Source organism: Anomaloglossus baeobatrachus, chromosome 2 (assembly GCF_048569485.1).
Source record: "Anomaloglossus baeobatrachus isolate aAnoBae1 chromosome 2, aAnoBae1.hap1, whole genome shotgun sequence".
Taxonomy (NCBI): Eukaryota; Metazoa; Chordata; class Amphibia; order Anura; family Aromobatidae; genus Anomaloglossus; species Anomaloglossus baeobatrachus.
Genome location: NC_134354.1, coordinates 624,711,732 through 624,731,362, shown reverse-complemented (window position 1 = coordinate 624,731,362; position 19,631 = coordinate 624,711,732). Strand labels below are relative to the sequence as shown.

At 42.0% G+C, this 19,631-nt stretch overlaps 1 pseudogene; it reads left to right on the top strand.

Moving 5' to 3' along the window:
- The first annotated feature begins 247 nt into the window (after positions 1–247).
- Positions 248–1,380, top strand: LOC142289930 (eukaryotic translation initiation factor 3 subunit I-like; annotated as a pseudogene).
- Positions 1,381–19,631: the final 18,251 nt, after the last annotated feature.

Genomic DNA, 19,631 nt, shown 5'->3' with positions numbered 1-19,631 from the left:
GGACCAGAATACCTTCCAGACCACTTCTGGCAACAGGAACAAGTTTCCTCTGTTGCCCAAGACATTTGCAAGATGGCGAAGATTCCTTCTTGACCATCAGAAAGAGTGATTCCAGCTCTTTCTTCGACTTCTTTTATGCCTAGAGCGTTTTTTCCTTTAAATATCCTATTGAGATGTCTGACTGTGACCAGTAAGACTAGGACTGAAAATAACATCTATACTCTATCCCTACAGAGCAGTGTGCATAATGAGACCCATCCTTCTTAAGGACCATTAGCGGTTCATTACCCAAATCAAGTGACGGGGACCTGCTTTTCACAGTTGCTAAAAATCCAGTGGTTAACATTTGGTACGCTGTGAACAGAGAATGCCTGGGAAGTTACAATGCTCACACAAGAGCAAGTGTTGTGGTTTGTTGATGTTGACTGGGACGCGTGTCATGTGCTTTCTGGATATGCATATAACCCCTGTAGGTTATGAGTCTGCGAAACAGGAAAACAGTTGGCTTTGGTGCAAAGAAATTAACCTGTGGATTTGATTTTGGCGGCAATATCACCATGTTATCCACAGAAAAGATGGGTTACCAGTGCATTATCAGCTTCATTGACTAAAGAGAACCATCTCACATTGACCACAAGGATCCTTACATGAAGATTAACTGCAGCGATTCAAAGATAACTAGTGTTGTTTGGGGATCTCTGGGAGAGAACATAATCGCCGGCCATGAAAATGGAGAGCTGAACCAGGATAGAGCAAAGTCTGGAGAGATTGTTAACAATATCAAAGAGCACCCCAAGCAGATTTATAATATTAAGGCCTCCAGAGATATGACTATTTACAGTGCCTTGCCCCATTTTTCAGTCAGTTATTTTTTTAAAAAGTTTAAAATAAGCAATAAATTTTGTTTAACTTCCCAATTGTGTCCCACTTGTTGAATCTTCACCATAACATCTTTATGCTTGAAGCCTGGAATGTGGGAAAAGGTTGAAAAATTCAAGGGGGCCGAATACTTTCACAAGGCACTGTATCACTGCATCCAAAGACGTCAGACTAGTGGTCTTTGACAGCACAACCCTAGAGCATCAGAAAATGTTTTGCACAGAGAGACCAGTTAACTCTGCAGCATAATCTCCAAATTATGACCATGTTGTTTTGGGAAGACGACAGGAATGGATATGACAACACCATTCACAGGGATTGGTAAATTAGAAGCCAGATTTTGCCATGTTGGTGTTGAAGAGAATTTGGTAGAGTGAAGGGTCATTTCGGACCTATCAATCAGCATTTCATCCTTATGGCAAAAGTTACAACAGTGGCGGAGAGGACGGATACCTCAGAATACATTACCGTGATCAGCGATATTTTGAGCTTGAATCTTGAGCTTATGTCACCTTATGAACGTTCAGAATACAAGGAATATTTGTGTAAAATCAATGCAAAGTACATTATATCAATTATTTCATAGTTTTAGCCTTAAAAATTGAATTTCATTATGTTAGTGTTATGCTATATGAAGATATTAAAAGATAAATTAGGTCAGCTGTCAATACTTTCTATGTTTTTTCTATCACTACAAAGCAAAACCTCGAGTTTCTTATTTCCAATATTGAGGAGACTGACAAGAAAGAACCAGAAGCTGAAAAGAAGAATATTGCTGCCATAAGATAACAGGTTGCTGAGGTTGAAACGGTCTTAGGGGTACTTTGCACACAGAGATAAATCTGCGGCAGATCTGTGGTTGCAGTGAAATTGTGGACAATCAGTGCCAGGTTTGTGGCTGTGTACAAATGGAATAATATGTCCACAATTTCACTGCAACCACAGATCTGCCAAAGATTTATCTGTGTGTGCAAAGTAGCCCTTAGAGTCTCTATAGGCTACTTTGTTTAATCAGAGGCAAGTTATACAAGAATATAATATGAAAACTTACAAATTTACTTGTCACTTGTACATTATAGAGAATACAAATAGATGCAGTAATCTAAGAGTACTGGGAATTCCTGAAAAGATCTCTCCAGCGAATCTTGAACATTCAATTCGAATATTTCCCTCTAAAATAATATATCCAAATGAACCTCCAATCAATCATGATAATCTACAGAACTTTAGGCCCTAAATCAATCTGCTAACCCGAGGCATATATGGTAGTATGTCAAACTCACTATTTTCATTAGATATAGGAAATTCTACAAGCAGCTGAGAAACAGAAGAAATTAACCCTTAACCCTAGGAGGCGCAACCATAGATATCTACATTTTTACATACCTGGGGCTTTTTAGGCCTGTGTGCAAATAACATGGAGTAACTCAAATAGAAATACTTTTCAAAGTTTATTTGAGATGTGAATATTTCAAAACATTATAATTATGAGCAGAAAACAAAAAAAAGTAATTACATCGGCTTAAAATGCCCAATATATGCATTCTATGTAATTCTTTATATACAGTACAGACTAAAAGTTTGGACAAACCTTCTCATTTAAAGAGTTTTCTTTATTTTTAGGACACTGAAAATTGTAGATTCACATTGAAGTCATCAAAACTATGAATTAAAACATGTGGAATGAAATACTTAAAAAAGTGTGAAACAACTGTAAATATGTCTTATATTCTAGGTTCTTCAAAGTAGCCACCTTTTGCTTTCATTACTACTTTGCACACTCTTGGCATTCTCTTGATGAGCTTCAAGAGGTAGTCACCGGAAATGGTTTTCCAACAGTCTTGAAGGAGTTCCCAGAGATGCTTAGCACTTGTTGGCCCTTTTGTCTTCACTCTGTGGTCCAGCTCAACCCAAACCATCTCGATTGTGTTCAGGTCTGGTGACTGTGGAGTCCAGATCATCTGGCGTAGCACCCCATGACTCTCCTTCTTAGTCAAATAACCCTTACACAGCCAGGAGGTGTGTTTGGGGTCATTTTCCTGTTGAAAAATAAATTATGGTCCAACTAAACGCAAACCGGATGGAATAGAACACCGCTGCAAGGTGCTGTGGTAGGCATGCTGGTTCTGTATGCCTTCAATTTTGAATAAATCCCCAACAGTGTCACCAGCAAAGCACCCCCACACCATCACACCTCCTCCTCCATGCTTCACGGTGGGAACTAGCCATGCAGAGTCCATCTGTTCACCTTTTCTACAAAGACACGGTGGTTGGATCCAAAGATCTCAAATTTGGACTCCTCAGACCAAAGCACAGAATTCCACTGGTCTAATGTCCATTCCTTGTGTTTTTTAGCCCAAACAAGTCTCTTCTGCTTCTTGCCTGTCCTTACCAGTGGTTTCCTAGCAGATATTTTACCATGAAGGCCTGCTGCACAAAGTCTCCTCTTAACAGTTGTTCTAGAGATGAGAAGGTGTGTCCAAACCTTTAGTCTGTACTATATATATATATATATATATATATATATATATATACAGTCATATGAAAAAGTTTGGGCACCCCTATTAATGTTAACCTTTTTTCTTTATAACAATTTGGGGTTTTGCAACAGCTATTTCAGTTTCATATATCTAATAACTGATGGACTCAGTAATATTTCTGGATTGAAATGAGGTTTATTGTACTAACAGAAAATGTGCAATCCGCATTTAAACAAAATTTGACCGGTGCAAAAGTATGGGCACCTTATCAATTTCTTGATTTGAACACTCCTAACTACTTTTTACTGACTTACTAAAGCACTAAATTGGTTTTGTAACCTCATTGAGCTTTGAACTTCATAGGCAGGTGTATCCAATCACGAGAAAATGTATTTAAGGGGGCCACTTGCAAGTTGTTCTCCTATTTGAATCTCCTATGAAGAGTGGCATCATGGGCTCCTCAAAACAACTCTCAAATGATCTGAAAACAAAGATTATTCAACATAACTGTTCAGGGGAAGGATACAAAAAATGGTCTCAGAGATTTAAACTGTCAGTTTCCACTGTGAGCAACATTGTAAGGAAATGGAAGAACACAGGTACAGTTCTTGTTAAGCCCAGAAGTGGCAGGCCAAGAAAAATATCATAAAGGCAGAGAAGAAAAATGGTGAGAATAGTCAAGGACAATCCACAGACCACCTCCAAAGACCTGCAGCATCATCTTGCTGCAGATGGTGTCAATGTGCATCGGTCAACAATACAGCGCACGTTGCACAAGGAAAAGCTGTATGGGAGAGTGATGCAAAAGAAGCCGTTTCTGCAAGAACGCCACAAACAGAGTCGCCTGAGGTATGCAAAAGCACATTTGGACAAGCCAGTTACATTTTGGAAGAAGGTCCTGTGGACTGATGAAACAAAGATTGAGTTGTTTGGTCATACAAAAAGGCGTAATGCATGGAGGCAAAAAAAACTGCATTCCAAGAAAAGCACTTGCTACCCACAGTCATGCTTTGGGGTTGTGTGGCCAATGCCGGCACCGGGAATCTTGTTAAAGTTGAGGGTCACATGGATTCAACTCAGTATCAGCAGATTCTTGAGAATAATGTGCAAGAATCAGTGACGAAGTTGAAGTTACGCAGGGAATGGATATTTCAGCAAGACAATGATCCAAAACACCGCTCCAAATCTACTCAGGCATTCATGCAGAGGAACAATTACAATGTTCTGGAATGGCCATCCCAGTCCCCAGACCTGAATATCATTGAAAATCTGTGGGATGATTTGAAGCGTGCTGTCCATGCTCGGCAACCATCAAACTTAACTGAACTAGAATTGTTTTTTAAACAGGAATAGTCAAATATACCTTCATCCAGGATCCAGGAACTCATTAAAAGCTACAGGAAGCAACTAGCGGCTGTTATTTTTGCAAAAGGAGGATCTACAAAATATTAATGTCACTTTTATGTTGAGGTGCCCATACTTTTGCACCGGTCAAATTTTATTTAAATGCGGATTGCACATTTTCTGTTAGTACAATAAACCTCATTTTAATCCAGAAATATTACTCAGTCCATCAGTTATTAGATATATGAAACTGAAATAGCTGTTGAAAAAACCCAAATTGTTATAAAGAAAAAAGGTTAACATTAATAGGGGTGCCCAAACTTTTTCATATGACTGTATATATAAAAATAAAAATAACGATTTTTTTTTTCTAAATGTTTTTTTATATAAAAGTTGTAGTAAACATGGTGCAGGAATATTTCTTTTCAAAAACTTTCCTTTTCAACATTGCTGATTACCCCAACAATTTTCACATATTTTTTCGGAAGAATGTTCCTTGCAGACATTTTATCCACAAGTAGTACAGAAATGCTCATATTTCCTTTCCTTCTTTGCTGGACAAATATAACAGCACTTTCTTTTTTTTTCTCGTGGCTCTGGATGTTCCTGAAAATGTATACCACATCAGATCATACTAATTTGCCTTGGCAAGCATTTCGTGTTCCTTCGCTCCATCATGTAGGCATCAAAGGTTCAAAGACAAAGTAAGACAAGATAAAGACAAAGTCTTCCCCAGCAACAGTACAGACAAAAAGACTGAGGATCACATGTAAACCAAGTACTGGCCTAAATGGCCCCAGGTATGTGAATATGGGGTAGTCCCAAAAAAGAGTTGATTTACCGAAATGCCTATAACATAAAAATATATGAACAACTGGAAATTACTAACAGCTATATACCTGAGGAATACCTAGAGTTTCAAAATTCTAACTAAAGTAATCTTGCAGAAAATAGAAAACAAGTAACCTAGCAGGCCTGCGAGGCCCCAGGCATGCGTTCTAATGTTAAAGATGAAAAAAATCTCTATTTTGCAACAATTGGCTCTTCAACTGTGTTCAGCCAATTAAATCCCTTTGTTTTTTAGTTCTGAAACACAATGTCTGAGTTATAGATGAGGGTTCCCCTTTCAACTATTGGTGAGGTAGAATGGCAAAACCAATATACAGTATTCAGCAATTTGGGTGATCTTTCTTCCTTTACTAGCTCATTAGAACACCCAATTAGAATTGCAAACTGACTGATCCACATCAGCACCTGGCATTATTACAAAGAAAAAAGTGTCAGCAAGCTAAGATAAAAAAGAAAGCGACATCTTAGAAGCTATAAGAAAAATCTTTCCTGGATTACCACAGTTTGTTTACTCATATTTGTCTATGGCTTTATATGAAGGACAGTTTCTCCTATTCACCACCTTTTGTGTTACAGAGAACCCATAGAAGATATGATACTCGCATAGTCGGGATTCAGCCTATTTGTTCTGATCACTTGAAGAACGCTAACACTTTTTATCTGCATAATAATCATTAAGATGCTCTCATTTTAGTCTCTGTACTGCCACAGTTCCAAAACTGCTCTGTCTGGAAACTGACTTTGGAAGTTCTTAATATCTACATGGACTTTGCCATAAAGAATATTATCATACAAGAAGAAGATAGAACATAGTCAGGATGCTTATATTTTCACATTCTTATCTCTTACTCCTGAATGAATTAGAAAGGACAGGTCAAAGTTACTTGCATGTTCTCTCTTGATAGTAGAGGAAACTTCTGTTGTGTTTGTATTTCATTATACTGAGTGCTCTTAGGTTGAAAGCAGGATCTCTGTTTGTGCACTTGGTATCTTCTTCTCGCCTTAGCACCTGCTCAATCCATATACTGAATATGCTATAGATTAGAAAAAATGGCATCATCCTTTATGCGTTGGATTTACTTGTTCTATTATATGATGCCTCTCTACTCTTTCAATTTAATCTGTATCTCTTCTCTTTCTCATTCATCTCACACCTCTTCTCTTCCTACACTGGTGTTCTTTCAAGGACCAGAGATTGACCTCCCTCCACTCCGCTCTTACAATGGATAGTTTATGTTTATGCTCCTATAATGTCGGGGGTTTCAGTAAAAAGAAGTAAAATTATAAATTATTGCACAAAAGACGGGTCAGTTTGTTCCTTCATCAACAAGACAACTTCTGATACTCCTAAATGTCTTATGATGCTCCTAAATGTGTAAAGAAATATTATGACACTTATTTTCACACTCCTATATCCAAAGGGAAACCAAAAGGAGTCTCCATTATGTTCCACAAAAACTTATTGCCTCAGGTGGAAAAAGTTTCCTACAATAACTAAATGCCTCTGCAAAGTTTGAGCATTATGGGCAGGGACCTAATTGTTACTTTGGATCCATGTGTAGATCAACTGGTGGGTCCTCTGTACCCTTGGCCATGATCCATACATTTAACTTTGTCAGCAGGTTTCTGCTATGTAGCCTAAAGACAGCATGCTGTAAGAGTTAAAACAGAGAATTCAGCCCTGTGTGTCTTATCACAAAGTCTGTTTTTGTTTATGTGCAATGTTTGTTTAAGCCTCTTAGCTTTATCACTAGTGGGTCTTTGGAGCTAGTGAGCTGTAGTCTGACTTTAGTTCCTTTGCTGATTAGCAGCTTCTGTCTATGGAAATGTACACTGAAATCCTGGTGCGGGCGGAGACAGCTCTCTCAGCTCTGCTACATACAAAATCTAAAATCTTGGATTGTGTCAAAATAGCTGCACCCAGTAATCTAAGTGATATATTGTTGGATTTAGGGCCTACATCATCCTGCTCTCAAATGAGGTAGCAAAAACTTGCTGACAAATTCCCATTAAGCTGTCACTACATGATACTAAATTATTTGACTTGTGGAGGAACAGCTACAGGAGAATAGGTAAATCTCTTTCTAACTATAGCCCCCCAGCACTGTTGATGATTAAATAACAATCTCTTCAGAGACCCCATCTGTTCCAAGACATTTTGACTGTAGAGCAGAACTTCTAGTGTAATCAAGGTGATTATTCCACTAGCAGATAAGAAGCCCTTAAGTGCGTACTTAGGGGCATATGGTATCTCCCATGGTTCGCTCTTTGAAAAAAAAAGGCCCTGACAGCTAACACATTTGTTTCAAATCTTAACAGATTTTAAGTAAAATTTGTATAGTTATTCCTTCAAAATATCTCACAGGTGAAATCTCATCTTCTTGACAACTGCTATTGTGGTTCTTATATCAGAAGTTCCAGTATATTAAATATAAAAATTCAGAAGGGATATTTTGAACTTGGGTACAAAAATGGCAAATAGTTGGTTTGACTCATGTATACTCATCCTACAACACAAGCAATATTATGAGCTTGAACTCATCATTTGGTGGTCTTCTTACTCTAACTCAGAAATTTGTGAGGAATTAAATTCCTTTTATTAGGGCCTTTATAACATCATGGATGGGGTTTCCTGGAAGCTCTGGCTTGTTCTCTGATGAGAAATCTAAATATTATGATTTTCTATCAGATTTTTTTCCTAAAATGGATTAAATGCACTTAGAAATAAATTTTAGAGCGCAAGGAATTACGACTGCCATTAAAATACTAAGAATGGCTTGAAGAATAGCTTGATTGTTCTATAACCTGATGGTTCTGTACATTTTTTGTTGATAATTACTGTTAATTTGCTTCCATTTTTCTTAAAGCTTTCAAATATTGATCAACTTAATCTTTCTTTCCCTTCCAAACCCTCTTAGCACACATATCAATCCCAGAGCCAGGCAGAGATATGCTACACTGTTGTAAATTTTAGATTGGGGTGGTCCACTACTTAAACAACTGTTTCTCAATTACAATGGTTCCCTCTTATGAAAAAAAAAATAGCAGGTATACTCACTTTCAGTGTGGGTGCCATTCCAGCAGTGTCATCACTGGCTTTCCTGGAGTTTGTGTAACAATTTTTTGTCACATGATCCCTATGGCCAAACAGTGGTCGCTTCACTTTCCCTTCCTTCAGACGTAGCTAACATCTGGAGGAAATGAAAGAGAAGCCACAGCTCTGACTTCCTCTGAAGCCTCGTGAGAGCGAGTACTGACACAACTAAAATGGCGTACTCACTGGATGAGAGTATAGCTGGTATTTTACTTCGGGGAAACATAGTAATTGAGAAGGGATTGTCCAAGTTGTGGACCATCTCTTTAATAAATATTAATATTAAACCATATTTGAAGATTTAACTTTACGTCTGCAATCTTTGCTCCCTGCTATGATTCATAGAGACTAGGTTGGGTTTATCATGTGGGGTAGGCCCAGGACAATACTATCAAGACCCCAATATCAGTTGGACCCATGTGCAGAAGATCAATATGCTTTTTATCCATAGACAAAAAATGTCTTTCAACAGAGTAGGATAGTAGGATAGGGTTTCCTGTATGAGGTCCTTAGAGCCATGGGTGTTAACCCTCCTTTGTTCAAAATAAAGCACTTTTTAACCAAAATTACACATAAGGTGCTAATCTTTACTGCCAGGAATATACTTTAATGGTAACATTTTAAAGATAGTGAAGTGTCTGGATGAACAGGACAATTTTAAACCCCTCAAATTTACTAGCAGTTTATGAGTATCTTCTTTAGTGAAATTGTTACAACTTTTGGCACAGCTGCAAATTTTGATAAACACGTATGGAATTGCATAGGAAGGATACTTACATTACAAAATTTCTCACCTTACAGTTAGAAAACACAGTAATATTGTAGCACCGACACTGATTATTTTTTCTAAAATAAAATTGTTGAGCTTATTAATGTAATTGTCTAAGATTACAAAAATATGGCTGCTTACTTTTACATCAACACCACAATTGTTGAATTTAATATGGATGAGCTGCAATATCACACACAAGCAATGGACAGATGTGGTTCTCTTTTTAGGATAAAATCAGGCGTGTTTTTACCTCTTAATCCTTTAACGACCACGGGTGGTAAAATTACATCCCAGCGGTCATAGTGTTAATGTCCCCCAGCTGCTGCCGGCAGCCGGGGGAGATCGGTGCATATCTCAGCTGATTTCTATAGCTGACATGTGCCTGCCAGGCATGAATGGAATCGTTATCCACCCGTGCTGTTTAACCCCTTAAATGGCGCTGTCAATGAGTGAAAGCACCATTATAAACGCGATCATGCTGAAAATTTACTTACAGGCCAATACCGGAAGTCACGTGACATGATCATGTGATTTCCGGTGGTTGTCATGGTAGCATGGTATCATGTGATGTTGACTAAGGTCCTGTAAACAAACAGCCGAATACTGGCTGTTACAAGAGATGACCATTTCTCCCGGTCTGAGGGATAGTGCTCTGATCGGGAGAAATGCTTGAGTGATCAGACTGCTGATCATTATAGTCCCCTAGGGGACCTAGTCAAATTAAAAAAAAGTTTAAAAAAAAGTTAAAAATTCCAAACGCCAAAATTACATTTTTTGGTTGCCATAAATTTTGTGCAAAATGCTATAACAGGCGATCAAAATGTAGCATCTGCGCAAAAATAGTACCATTAATAATGTCAGCTCGAGACACAAAAAATAAGCTATAACTGAGCCATAGATCCTGAAAAATGAGAATGCTACAGGTCGCGGAAAATGGCGCAAAACATACGCCACTTTTTTAAGACATCGAGTCTTCCTCTGCGCGGCCAGACTCGGCTTCTGCTTCCTCCCGTCTACAGGTGAGGGAAGGGGCCCGTGTCAGCTCAGCGTAATCATATGCGTTCAGCTAATCAGGCCCCCTGCTTCTCCTGTTAATATTGAGGCTGCTGCCGGCAAACTAAGACAGCACATGTTTTCATGTCTCTTCGGGGTCCCCTCCCACTTTGGGCCCTGGTGCAGTTGCACCGGCTGCACTGGCAGTGGTTAACATAGATAAATACAGCAAAGAAAAAAAATCCAGCATCGTATACAGGAGATGTGAGGATAAAACTTGAAAATATATTCGATCCAATAAAAACACAAGTACAAAGGGGAACAGAGGGACATAGAGTGGACAGATACTAACCTACGCGTTTCGACCTTGCGGTTTTATTCATGGAATGTGTAACATCTCCAAAAGGAAGTCATTTAAAGACATACAAATGAACGTCATAGGTATACATGTGCTGATTAATTAATTGAAAAGAAAGGGGGGGTATACACCCTTTCCAGATTTTATAGCACACAGCCCATGGGAAATCAAGTGAAAATAAAAACAGATATAAATATAAAAAGTGCAAAATACAAAATACACAAACTGGTGAAAAAAAATATTTAAAAATAAAAACATATTATTTTCATATTTGAGGATAAGAAGACTATGTAAGAGAATATTACAATCTCTCTGAATAGAAAAAATGATGATGACTAGTGGGAGTCATGGAAGAATTATGCCGACTTCTCACTTGCGATTAACTCACACGAGTGTAATGCGAGAAATTCTCGCATTGCACTCAGACACATGTTAATCAATGAGGCAGCTCCCATCTGCTATTTTTTTCTCAGTCCAAACTGGACTGAGAAAAAAATCGCAGCATGCTGCGTTTTGGTGAGTTTCTCGCGCGAGTGTCTCCAATGCAACTCTTTTGGGAGCGGGTAAATAAACGGATGTCACACGGACGGCACACACACCATCCTAGTGACATCCGTTTTTCTAAATACATTTATCGCATGTTTCAGAAAACACTGGAAATGAGTGAGGTCTCACAATGTCGGTCAATCTCTGTCTCTGTCAGTCGGTCTCTCCCTCTCGGTCTCTATTCTCTCTCTGTCGGTCGGTCTCTCTTTCTGTCTCTATCTCTCTCTCTGTCCATGTCGCTCTATCACTCTCCCCCCCTCTCTTATACTCACTGATCCCCGATCACCGGCGCGGCGCTGCACGGCATTCACACTGCTCCGGCGGCTTCTCCTCTTTTGAAAAAGGTGGCCGCTCATTATTCAATCTCGTATTCCCTGCTTTCCCCGCCCACCAGCGCCTATGATTGGTTGTAGTCAGACACGCCCCGACGATGAGTGACAGCTGTCTTACTGCAACCAATCACAGCTGCCGGTGGGCGGGTCTATATCATGAAGTAATATAAATAAATAAATAATTAAAAAAAAACGGCGCGCGGTCCCCCCCAATTTTGATACCAGCCAGGGTAAAGCCACACGGCTGAAAACTGGTATTCTTAGGATGGGGAGTTCCACGTTATGGGGAGCCCCCCCCCTAAAAATATCAGCCTGCAGCCGCCCGGAATTGCCGCATCCATTAGATGCGACAGTCCCGGGACTCTACCCGGCTCATCCCGAATTGCCCTGGTGCGGTGGCAAACGGGGTAATGAGGAGTTAATGGCAGCAGCCCATAGCTGCCACTAAGTCCTAGGTTAATCATGGCAGATGTCTCCCCAAGATACCTTTCATGATTAACCTGTAAGTTAAAGAAAATAAACACACACATCCAAAAAATCCTTTATTTGTAATAAATAACAAAAAACAACAACCTTTTTCACGATTTTATTAAAGTCCCCAAATACCCCTCCAGGTCCGACGTAATCCACAGAGGTCCCACGACGCTCTCAGCTCTGCTACATCAGAAGCTGACAGAGAGCGGTCACAGACCACGAACGCTTTCTGTGAGCTCCCCGGAGCGACTGAAGTGAGTCGCGCTATCAGCGATGACGTCACTCAGGTTACCCTCGGCCACAGATCTCAGGTGGAGGACTCCAGCTGTGGCCGCGGGTAACCTCAGTGACGGCACCGCTGATAGCGCAGATCACTTAAGTCACTCAGGGGATTTGCAGTCACCGGTGAGACCTTCACCGGTGACCGAAAATCAGGCCATGACACACAGACAGAGCCGCGGGATGACAATGAAGTCGGGTGACATTCATCCGACTTCATTCTGATCGCGCGGCTCTGTCTGTGTCTGCTGTCAGCGGCCATGTAGCAAAGCTGAATGGCAGATAACATAGCTGCTGAAATAAAAACGGATCCCATACGCATCAAACATGGATTGCACATGGACTACAATCAATTGAAAAATCACAGATTCGCATTGCTGTTAAATTGCACACTGATCATAACGTGAACAGAGCTCATGCTACTTTCTAGCTTGAGACTCGGACCGATTTTACACGCATAAGTGTGATTCCAGCCTTAGGGTGAGTAATGGATAGACTAAGGAAAAAATAAGGGAGAAAGTTTTGATTATGGAATTAAATGTGTATAAAAATGTATGCACATAAAACAGCCAATATATTGATTTTTTATAGTAATCGATATGAAAATAGTTAATGCGTCGGATGTACAGGGATAATTAAAAAATTAGGTATATTGAATGAAAATATCTTGCCGAATGTTCAGACCATGAGGAATTCGGGTGCCGAGTTTAAAAATCCAAAAGGATTCTCTATTTAAGAGCTTCCTTCTATGGTCACCTCCTCTCACTGGTCTGAAGACTTTTTCTATGCCTGTGAAGGTAAAAGAACTAAGACATCTATTGTGTACTGATACAAAGTGTTTGGAAACCGCAGAAATGTTAACAGCGGAAGACTTAAGTGTATCTGACATATGGCGCCTGATATGTTTTTTTAATGGACCCCCTGTACATCCAACGTATTGAACTCTGCAACTCGTGCATTCTATAAGGTATATTATGTGTGATATATTATTACAGTTTATGTAGCTTTTTATATCATGTGATATGCCAGTGTTTGTAGAAACAAAGGTTTTATTTTTATTAACATAGCTGCATGAAATGCATTGGTTATGACCACAGCGATAGAAGATAGTGCAAGATAGCCACGTTTCTGTATTTGTGTGACTATTTACAACACTTGGTGAAAGTATGTTGACAAGACTTGTTGCACGTTTAGCTACAAAATTGATTTTATATTTATTGAGAATAGCATTGAGATTTTCATCTTGATACAAGAGGGGCAAGTATTTTTTAACGATTTTTATTATTTCACTATATTGGGGGGAGAACGCTGTGCTGAAGGTGATTTTATTTTGAGCCTGATTGCGATTAATATTTTTACATTTAAATAAATTGGCTCTCTCAATATCATCAACTATTTTTTGTGCTCTGTGGAGACACCATTTCGGGTAACCTCTGTGTTTCAACCTCATCAGAGTTTTTTTTGATTCAAGAGGAAAAGCGTCAGGTCTAGAACAATTTCTCTTGACTCTAATCAATTCTCCTAAGGGAATATTTGTTATAGTGTGCGGAAGGTGACAAGATGTAGCTTGCAAGATGTAGTTACAATCTGTCTCTTTTTTATATGGTTAAACCTCTATTTTTGTAGAATTGTTTACTAAAGTGACATCCAAATAGTTGATTTTGTTGTAATGAGTGAAGAAAGTGAATTTGAGATTAAATGGATTTGTGTTAAGATAATCTACGAATTTTTTCACCTCTTCAGAACTACCTTTCCAGATTAAAAGTAGATCATCAATATACCTATTGTAGAAAACAATATGGTCCGCAAAAATATTGTTTAAGTTGTTAAAGATATAGACCTCCTCAAATATAGCCACAACGATATTTGCTAAAGAGGCAAATATCATTCATATATATAAACATAGATAAATAGGTACAATCACAATACTGACCAATGCAGCATACCCTCCACTGACACAATATAAAGAATTATTATAATAATCATCCAAACTGTACATATTTTTCCGTATTCTTGATGAAATGCACATGTTTGATGGAGTGCACATGCTTTCTTTTAAAAATGTATTGCTCACTTCTCCCAATTCTGTGTTTCATTGATACAGCACGGTCTCAAACACCAGCCTACTCTCCCATGCCGAGATTAGCATTTTCCTGAATAACACAGCACTCTAAACCCACGCTTATACAATCTGAATACTGTCTCATGAAGCTCAGTGTCTTTTTTCTTTAATGCTTTTAGCATTAGTGAATTTACAGAATATTGGAAATCTTGCCCCTGCTACTCTTAAATGTGGAAAATGGAAAATGCTGTTGAAAAAAAAAATCTGTTTTTCAGCACAGTTTTCTAGCAGTAATGCCAAGGCACATTGTAATAATATCCTGTCAAAAATGTCCTATCTTTAATGGTTCCCTTGCTGCATCCTCTACTTATTTTTGCGATATAACCTGTTTAAGATTACAGCAAGGAATTAGAATAGAGAAGACACAATGTACATTGGTTAGGCATCAGGAGAACAATTGTACTCTGAAAATTCATGTCATAAAATGTCCTTGAATGCAGACTGTAAGCCAAATCTGTTTTGCAACCATAGTTAAGGATTAGGGATGAGTGAATGTATTCGCCACTATTCGGTATCCGGCGGATAATGGGGTATTCGAGGTATTCGGTATCTGTGACGCCCTGGACACCCCGGGGGTCACAGGTCATTACACTCACCACATACACCCCCACCCAGTAAGGTACCAACAGTCAACCAAAAGGCCTGATTGCCTCCCTCAGAGTCAGACCGGCACACCAGGTGGGCGGAGTCAGGCGGAAAGACATGCTCTCCGAGGAGTCTGCTGGCCTGAGGCAGGAAAAACACAAGCAGAAAGAGTTAGATCGAGATGAAGTTAGGAGAGAGGAGTGAGAGGAGTACAGTTCTGTGTGGGGCCTGGGTTGGAGCCTAGGACCCCAGATCAGTCAGGCAGGCAGACGGTAGTGGCCGCCTGCAGGAGAGCTCCAGGCCACAGTCCACTCCATGATGGCGGAGTGGATGTCGGAGATGAAGGGCCTGGTTGCAGCCGTGCGGGCATATGAAGTGGAGGTGGTCTCCGAGGAGCGGGTAAGTGACCCATGCCCCTATGTCTCTGAGGGAACGGCTGCTGCGGCTGAGGGGCCCGGCCTGCTGCCATTCACCACGCCACCTTCCTCACTGCCCATGGCCGCGGCCACCGCCACAACCGATCCGTTACCCCTGTCACCGGTAGCGGAGCCCGCAGCGTCTGTGGGAGAGGGCCCAGACCTGGGTCCCCCGGGCCCTACCTTGTCACCACCCTGGCACCCGGCTTCCATCCCGGCTGCGACGGAGATGACGACGGCCCCGGCTGTCCGCCCGGCCGCAACGGAGGCGATCTTCAACCCGAAGCCAGCACCGCAAGTCCCGATGACCGCTCCCATACACCCGGCATCGGCTGAGGCACGGCGGGGATGTAGCTGCCAAGCGGCAGAACAGGCCATGTCACAGTGGGGTCCCTCGTTACCGAAGGTGCCGCTCGTAGCCAGCACAGAGGGATTTCAGCTGAGCCCGTCCCCCACACAAGCTGACCCGGAGCAGGTTGAAGATGCTCCATGCTGGGAGCGGCAGCTACGGCAGCTGCGCCACGAGATCGCTGTTTAAAGAAAAGAGAGTTGAATCGGTAGCGGTTCCCGGCTACCTTGCTGTTGGTCCCCATTGGGACCCTGTTGATGTTCCAGTTGGCTCTCAATAGTAAAGAGTCCAGTCGGAGGAGCAGTTGTACCCGCACCGCCGGCAGCTGAAAATGGAGTCCTGTGGGACAGTGTCGCCCGTGAGTGAGGGTGGCATTGGGGGCTTGTGCTGTTCTGTGGTGGACTGTGGGAAAGCTGCAGGAGGAAGCTGTACCAGAGTCAAGTGTTGTGGATAGCCCCTGGGACCCAACTGACAGTCCCCGTTGGGACCCTACAGCAAGTCCCTGTTGGGACCCTACAGTAGTTTTGTGGTAGCCCGTTGGCTGCTGAAGTGCCCGTCCCAGTTGGGACTGATGTTGTCCCTTTTTCCCTTTAGCCAAGGCTGTGAACTAGCAAGCCACCCAATAACTATTGGGCTTGTAAGTATTGCCCAACTGCCCTTCCCGCAACTGCCAGTCTCCGGAGAGGCTGGTTGGAGGAGGGACCCGCAGCAGAGCAGGCTGGGGTCCAGTCACCATCAGAACTGGTGACCATCCTCCGGGTCAGGGGTCCCCTTGGACATGGGGCATCTGAATGACTGCCGGGTGCGAAATACTGTACCCGTTCCCGTTTGGGTAGCCTGGCCAAGTTTCTGTTTCCGGACTGGGAAAAAGGGTGCTGCCCATTTCTTAGGGGCAGCATCAAGGTCTAGGTTGCTTGGGTGGGAAAGCGGAAGGACATGGCGCCATTCCCGTATGTTTAATAAAAATGTTCCCGTTTGCAACGGTTCAAGTAATGTGCCTGCCGTAAGGGAAGAAATGAAAAAAAAATGCTTTTGAATGTTTTAATGTTTATATCTTTACAGAAAATAAAAACTGGTGATGGACGGGCAGCCCGCGGACGGTCTGCATTAAACCAAGGGGGAATGTGACGCCCTGGACACCCCGGGGGTCACAGGTCATTACACTCACCACATACACCCCCACCCAGTAAGGTACCAACAGTCAACCAAAAGACCTGATTGTCTCCCTCAGAGTCAGACCGGCACACCAGGTGGGCGGAGTCAAGCAGAAAGACACGCCCTCTGAGGAGGCTGCTGGCGTAAGGCAGGAAAAACACAAGCAGAAAGAGTTTGATCGAGATGAAGTTAGGAGAGAGGAGTGAGAGGAGTACAGTTCTGTGTGGGGCCTGGGTTGGAGCCTAGGACCCCAGATCAGTCAGGCAGGTAGACGGTAGTGGCCGCCTGCAGGAGACCGGGAATACGACCAGCGAAACCGTAAGGGACCGGGACAGGGTAAGTGGCCCGCCGGAACCGAACCGGGGAGCTAACTGGATACCGGAGCACCAGGCAGGGTACTCAGACCCCGAACTAGGCTATAAGCCACCACCATAGTCAAATTAACTGATTGCAGTCTGGACCTCAGGGGTTCATTCCCACCTAAGTCCCGATTGAAGGCAACAGCCCAACCCATCTGGATAGTAGCCACCGCCAGAGGCCAGAGATCCAAGGGCCAGCGTCTGCGGGCAAACGGGCTCCTACGACACATACACGCCGGGGAGCGGGCTACCAGTGCCTAGGCACAGTAGCCAAGATCGCATACAGGTGCAGGAGAAAGGTGGACATTACCAATCTATCTGGAGAAACTGCAGAAGGCTGTGGGCCCCATTCATCACCCCGTTTGGTTTACCAGTGACTCTGTGTGGTTTAATCGTGAGTACACCAGTGCCATCAGGCACCGCACCGTGCTGCACCGCAATACTGCCCCTGCACCCCGGCCCTCACTACTGGGCCCCGGGACCAACATCCCCTACCTACGGAGGGGGTCAACACCTAGCTGCGCCCCTACACCGCTCCCGGGATTCCCTGCACCTTTACCGCAGTGGTGGTGTCCACCATCACCACAACCCATGGGTGGCGACACGAACTTCACAACACAACCGCCCCACAACCCCTGCGTGCAACGCCACTACACCCTTTCAGAGCGACGTGAGCCCCGGGTCCGGAGGCGCTCGAGCTACTGACACACACGAGCCCGGACCTGAGCGGCTCGGCGGTCGCAGCTGAGGCCGCGGGGCGGTACATATCCGATGGCTATTATGGTATTCGCTTCAATACTTTCATTTTCATTTCTGGACTTCCTGGCGCCTTTTTGCAGCCAATGAACACATCTGATGTTGCTTGCACTCACAGTAACGACGCAGTCATCTTTGTTGTGGTGTTACTGTGATTGGCTTGACCGCACAGTGTCATAGGGGCTATATAAGGCTGCCGCCATTTTGTGAACACGTATTAATTCCTGAGCTGCCGGTGTAGCTAGACTGTAATGTGCGCGGAACAGCGTTTATACAGCAAACTAATAATAGTCCTTGGAAGGGCTGAACACAGTGTCCACTAGCTGCTAGCAGCTGTGTAAATTATAGAACCAGGTATAGGGACAGTGCAGTGCATTTTATGAGATAGCGTTCCTACTGTGTTGTGTTGGCTTCATAGCGTACATAAACTCCATAGTACCCTACTGCTAAAAAAATAGTGTAAGTTTAAAAAAATAAATCAATAAAATTGCTGTCACAGCCTGAAGTTCTGCCTGAAGTCAAATACCATAATATATAGCATCCTGGTGGTGGCTTCATATCTTACACAACTTAGATAGTTGCCTGCTGCAACTAACACACAGTCTCAGTGTTACCCAATTTTTATTAATACTCTGTGTCAGTGGCACTATTTCTGCCTGAAGGCCAGTACCTTCCTATCAGCAAACTAGCATAATTTTGGGGGTTTCATATCTTACTGAACTTAGATCGTGGCCTGCTGCAACTAATACACAGTGTCTCAGTGTTACCCAATTTTTATTAACCCCTTCAGCCCCCAGCCTATTTTGAGCCTAAAGACCAGGCCACTTTTTGCAATTTTGACCAGTGTCACTTTAAGAGGTTATAACTCTGGAACGCTTCAACGGATCCCGGTGATTCTTTGATTGTTTTTTCATGACATATTGGGCTTCATGTTAGTGGTAAATTTAGGCCGATATTTTTTGCGTTTCTTTGTGGAAAAAAGTGGAAATTTTGCAAAAATCTTGAAAATTTTGAAACTTTTAATTTTTATGCTCTAAACCAACGAGACATATGGCACAAAATAATTAATAAATAACATTTCATACATGTCTACTTTACATCAGCACAATTTTGGGAAAAAAAAAATTTAAGGAAGTTATAGGGGTTCAAAGTTTATGAGCAATTTCTCCTTTTTACAACAAAATTTACAAAGCCACTTTTTTTAGGGACAACATCACATTTGAAGCGATTTTGAAAGGTCTACATGACACAAAGCACACAAAATGGACACCATTCCAAAAACGGCACCCCTCAGGGTACTGAAAACCACATTCAAGAAGGTTATTAACCCTTCAGGTGCTTCACAGTAACTAAAGCAATGTGGAAGGAGAAAATGAACATTTTACTTTTTGCAACAAAAATGTTAATTTAGCCTCAAATATTGCATTTTCACAAGGGTAGCAGGATTAAATGAACCCCCAAAATTTATTGGACAATTTCTTCTGAGCAC